Below are 5,872 nucleotides of genomic sequence, written 5' to 3'. Positions count from 1 at the left end.
CTCAAATACTCTTGGTGGCAGAATAAAAGCTATTGAAATTAAATGTGATCATAATTATCAAAAAAAAAAAAAAAAAGAGATGGGGCCTTTAGGAGGTGGTTAGGCCATGAGGGCTTCCCCCTCATAGATGGGATTAGTGCCCTGGCAAGAGGGCTGGAAGGAACCAGTGTGGCTCCTTTTTGCCTTCCTGCCGTCCATCACATGAGGATGCAGTAAGAAAGCCCTCACCAGCCACCAAATGCCGGCACCTTGATCTTGGACTTCCCAGCCTCTAGAAGTGTGAGAAATAAATTTCCTTTAGAAAAAAATTTAAAGAAACATTTTTTAATTGAAGCATAAATGGTTTATACATATTTGTGGGGTACAAAATTGACTATCAATAGTTGTGTACAATGTGTGATGGTCAAATCAGGATGGTTAGCTTACTCATCGTTACAATACGTAATCATTCTTTGTGTCCTTAAACCAGTTTTTCATTAATTTCTCATTAAGCTCCAACCCCTTCCCCTCCCATTTCCCCTTTCCACTTCTAGTAACCCATGTTAAATTTCTACTATTTATAAGTTACCCAGTCTGTGAAAAAAAAAAAAATATATATATATATATATATATGGAGAGAGAGAGAGAGAGATGAGAGATTTATTATAAGGAATTGGCTTACATGATTATGGGGGCCGAGAAGTCCCATGATCTGCCATCTCTGAGCCAGAGACCCAAGAGAGCTGGCAGTGTAATTCTAATCTGAGTCCAAAGTCCTGAGAACCAGGGGAGCCAGTGGTGTAAATCCCATCCCAAGGGCAGGACAAGACCAATGTTCCAACTCAAGCAGGCAGGCAGGAAGGAAAAAAGGGGGCCGAATTCCTCTCTCCTCCACCTTTTATTCTATGCAGGTCCTCAATGGATTGGACAATGGGGAGGGAAAACTCTCAGAGACACAACCAGAAATAATATTTAATCTGCGCACCCCATGATGCAGTCGAGTTGACACATAAAATTAACCATCACGAGGCCATTCCTTGTCAACTTGGCACCCGTACACATCTTCTCAAATCATACTTAATCTCCAAATAAAGTCAATAACAAGGTCATAATTTCACCTAACATGGTACACTACCTTGTACATACCCCAGAATGCCCTAGTTTCTTCCCCAGAAGAGGAAGTGAAGTCCTCAGGTGAAGTTTATTTTTCTCCTTCATATCCCATAACTTAAATACTATGATGTAAAATTAACAGTACTTAAGTACTATGATATCAAATTAATAATTCCTATGTTGCATGATAAGGGAATCAGAGAGGAAAGAAAACAGATACATACACATAAAAAAATGCATTCGTAGTAAAATAAGGAAGAAACACTGATGACAATTACAGTCTTTATTTCTGTAAGCGGCCACGTGGTCAAAGCTGGTATTTATAACCACCTTCTTCTACTGTCCATTCATTATTGGCCTGTGCCTTCAGCAGGTATTCAGCGTGTCGTGGTTCTTTACCTAGTGGGGTGACCGAAATCTACATTCCTGATGTGTCCCTTAGTAGTCCTGCCTGGATTGGGTTGTTGTAATTTTACATCCTAGGGGATCTCCCGTACTCCAGACACAATCCTCCTCACCTCCATTGTGAAGTCGTAGTGCAACTTCCCCTTGGTGGTCTGGGTCAGTTGCCCCAGCCAACACTGTAACTCCATTCTTAGCATGTTGACTGAGGCAGAGGAGCCCAAAGTGGCCAGGTGGCAGCCTTAACTTCCAGTTCAATGGAAGTTGTGTGTCCTGGTGGCAGCTTCCCTCCCTCTGGAACCAAGCCCTCTAGACCAGCAAAGCATAAAGTTGTGGGGACAGAAAGCAAAAAATTTGCCGGTGGGTCCCTAGGGGTAATGGTGGTGGTGCCACTTCTGTTTCTGCCCCTTGATTCCTGGACCCACTAATCCTGGCTATGGGAGAAACAGTACCATAGACAGCCTTCTGGAGAACCTTGCCCAAGCCCTGCAGGGTATTGGCACCAAGCTGGCGCTGTAACTATGACTTCAAAAGGCCATTCCACCGTTCTATCAGACCAGCTGCTCCAGGATGGTGGAGGCGTGGTAAGACACGTGAATGTCATGAGCATGAGCCCATTGTCACAGCCCATTTGCTGTGAAGTGAGTTCCTTGATCAGACACAGCTGCTTGGTTTGAATGTTTGTGTCCCCACAAAATTCACATGTTGAAATTGTAACACACAAGGTGATGGTATTACGAAGTGGGGCCTTTGGGAGGTGATTAACTCATGAGGGTGGACTCAAATATCTTCACATCCTTTGCCCTCTCAGAGAGGTCCATCCACATACCTCTTACCCAAATTTCCTTGTCACCAATTTTCCAATCATGTGCCTTCCAGTCCTTGACCATCTGCCCAAACCATTGCCCACAGTGCATGAATCAGTATATAAATGCACATCTGCAATTTCCCTTCCAGCAAAGTGCACAACCAGGAGAATTACACTAAGCTCCGCCACTGGGAAGATGTCCCCTCACCACTGTCCTTCAGGGATGTCCCAGAGAGGGGCTGCAGTGCTGCAGCTGTCCACTTTCAGGTCATGCCTGCATGTCATGCAGAAACAACTGTAAGCCAGGCTCTAGCCTTGTCTTCCTCTGTCAGCTGCTCACAGGGAGCTCCCCGTGAGGCCACAGGTGCAGGCTGGGGGAGAGAGCAGTGCAGCAGGAGTAGGAACCGTGGGCATTTGGGCCACTTCTCCATGTAACTTACTTGTGCCTTCAGGACGTGCTCGGGCCCGATCATGTATATACCATTTCCGTTTGATGATGGAGTGCTGCTGTGCACGCCCAGTCTTATGGCCTGCTGGGTCAGATAACACCCAGTTCAGGATGGGCACTTCAGGTTGCATGGTGATTTGGTGGCCTATGATCAATTGTTCAGTTTCTACAAAGGCCCAGTAGCAGGAACAAAGCTGTTTCTGGAAAGGAGAGTAGTTATTTGTGGGTGATGGCAGGGCCCTGCTCCAAAACCCTCAAGTCCTGCACTGGGACTCACCTGTGGGGGCCTGCTGAGGGCTCCTCATGGCATCCCTCTCAGCTCCTACCCATTCAAACACCACTGGGTCTGCTGGACCACATGGGCCCAAGGGCCTGGGCCCACTGTAGAGCCTTCTTCTGGGCCCCACACAGAACTAGCATTTTTGGGTCACTTGGTAGATAGGCCAGAGTAGGACGCCCAGGTGAGGAGCAGGTTGCCTCCAAATTCAAAGAGGCCCACTAGGTGCTGTGTCTCTTGGTTGTAGGAGGTTCCAGATGCAGCAGCCTACACTTCACCTTAGGAAGGAGATCTCGACATGCCCCACACCACTGGACCCCTAGAATCTCACTGAAACAAAAGACCCCTGAATTTATTTGCCACTCTCTGACAGGCAAATGTCTCACCAGTAAGTCCAGAGTGGTTTCTACTTCATGCTCACTAGGTCCAATCGGTATAATGTCATCCATGTAACGGGCCAGTGTGATGTCCTGTGGAAGGGAAAGGTGATGGAGATCCCTGCGAGCTAGATTGTGACATAGGGCTGGAGAGTTGATGTGCCCCCGAGGTGGGACAGTGAAGGTATGTTGCTGGCCTTGCCAGCTGAAAGCAACTGCTTCTGGTGAGCTTTATGGACAAGGATGGAGAAAAAGGCATTTGCCAGATCAATAGCTGCACACCAGGTACCCAGAGATGTGTTAATTAGTTCAAGCAATGAAACCACATCTGGTACAGCAGCTGCAGTTGGAGTCACCACTTGGTTAAGCTTACGACAGTCCACTGTCATTTTCCAGGATCCATCTGTCTTCTTCATGGGCCAAATAGGAGAGTTGAGTGGCCTCTTTCAAGTTCTTAATGGTGGCACAAATTTCTACAATCAGGAATGTGGTATTGGTTTTGATTTTCTGTTTTCCTAGGTCCAGGCAGCTCTAATGGCTTCTATTTGGCCTTTCCCACCATAATAGTCCTCACTGGACAGGTCAGGGGAACCAATGTGAGAATTCTTCGAGCTGCTAAGTATGTCTATCCCAATTATGCATCTGAGACTAGGGAAATGACCACAGGAGGGGTCTGGGGGCCAGCTGGACTGTCTGAGAGACGGACCTGAGGAAAAACTCCCTGAGTCACCTGACCTGCTTTTTGTCCCTACCTTGACAGAGGGCCACTGTAACATTTTGGGTCTCCCAGAATCAGTGGCAGTTTAGAGCCAGTGTCCAGTAGTCCATGGAAGGTCTGAGTATTTCTTTTTCCCCAATGCACAGTTACCTTGATGAAAGGCCATAGGTCCGTCTGGTGAAGGCTGGAGGAAAGATGAACAGACTAAATTTCTAGTAGTGGAGGCGAGAAAGGGAGCATACCTGGGGTCCTGGGCAGGAGCCGAGGGCAGCATCCCCCGCCGGGCAACAGGCAAGGAGCACGCCCCAAACACCCTTCCTAGTGGGTGTCCCACCACAGCCACGGCTGCTGCAAAAGTGGCTCGACACCACAGCTACCATGCAGGCAGTGCACCAGACACCTGACTGCAGTGACACAAGCAGAGTCACCAGCGGAGACCAGAAAAAGACAGAAACATCTCTGTCCTCAAAGCCCACTCGAGCGTAATAGAAAAAGCGACTGCTCTGCCACGCCCCTGCTTTATTTCTGATTTTAGTAATTTCTGTCTTCTCTCTTTTTCTCTTGGTCCGTCTAGATAAAGGTTGGCAAATTTTGTTGATCTTCTTAAAGGGGAAAAAAAAAAGACTATTAAGCAGTCTGCAAAGCACCATTAATGTAAATATTTTAATCAAACACTAACAATACATAATGCTTTTAGGGTATAATAATCTTTATTTATACTGTGTAACTTCCTAAATATGTAACTATCATTCATTTTCTTTGGCAGGCTTTGTTATGGGAGACTGAAATCAAGCTCAAAACTCGTTTCTCAAAAAAATAAAAATTAATTCAAAGAAAATTTTGCAGTAGTGGACTGGGATCCTTCCTCAGAGGGACCCAGCCTCCCCTTCGTTTAAGGGCTTCTCGGCTTGTAAACTGGCTCAAGTCTGGGAATTCTCTGCTTTTATGACTTGGGTCAGACTTTTGTTCCTTGACCTGGCAAGTTTTCTGCTTCTACAGATCAAGTAAGAATTTAGTAGGCTTTCTGTGTATTTCTCTTCTCAGAAACTAGCCAATGCCTAAGGTCTGCATAAGGCACGTTTTTCCGATGGCTGCTTTGCCTCTGCTGTCCATTGTGGTAGCTACACCCACCTTGCTTTGGTGGCTGAGTGCCACTCTGGGACCAATTACTCCCACTGCATTTAAATTTTCTAATTGAGTAACTGATTCCTACTGTAAGGTCTGGCTTACAGGGAAAAGCGAGCATGGAATTCTTCGAGGATGCTGGGGCTGCCCTCACAAATCTATTTCTCAAGGTATTGTGACAGGTGTGTCTTCTGGGGCCTCCCAGGGTGGATGAGTAGGTCTTAAGTGACAAATCCTCTCCAGCTTTCCAATCTCCCTAAGCCCTTGAATCCCTTTGCCTACGTCAAACCTCTACGTTCCCCATATGCTCACCGTGGGCCACGTTTGGATCCATGCTTTAGCCAACCAACCAACCAACCAACCAACCAGTTAGAAGGGGCTCTGATCTTTCTAACTCCTGAGTTCAACATTAAACGTAGAATCTCTGCTTAGTGGGTCGACATCAATCAGTTTAGCCTGATCCAACTTTGTGTCCCTTCCACCACATCCCACACCCTTAATATCCATTCCCACATGGGTCGCCTGGATTTCTGTCTGTATAAATTAGAAAACTCAAGTGCTTTTTTGGAGGGTAGTACACCTCCTCGTGGGTCACACTTTGTACCGCACCTTTGGGTGCTGCTAG

At 46.6% G+C, this 5,872-nt stretch overlaps 1 long non-coding RNA gene across 4 annotated transcripts in view; it reads left to right on the top strand.

Moving 5' to 3' along the window:
• The window catches only part of LOC103593386, a 33,186-nt gene extending 27,627 nt beyond the window's left edge, over positions 1-5,559 (top strand). For 3 of the 4 annotated variants that reach the window (XR_550746.1, XR_550745.1, XR_550744.1), the window contains one exon: positions 4,889-5,559. This is a non-coding gene — a long non-coding RNA (uncharacterized LOC103593386). Of the gene's footprint in view, positions 1-4,268; positions 4,501-4,888 lie in introns of those variants that run through there. The other variant, XR_550747.1, reaches the window with a different exon arrangement.
• Positions 5,560-5,872: the final 313 nt, after the last annotated feature.

This window comes from Galeopterus variegatus, unplaced genomic scaffold, assembly GCF_000696425.1.
Source record: "Galeopterus variegatus unplaced genomic scaffold, G_variegatus-3.0.2 Scaffold1336, whole genome shotgun sequence".
Lineage (NCBI taxonomy): Eukaryota > Metazoa > Chordata > Mammalia > Dermoptera > Cynocephalidae > Galeopterus > Galeopterus variegatus.
Note: the sequence above shows the minus strand (reverse complement) of the source record. Positions and strands in the feature narration are given on the sequence as shown.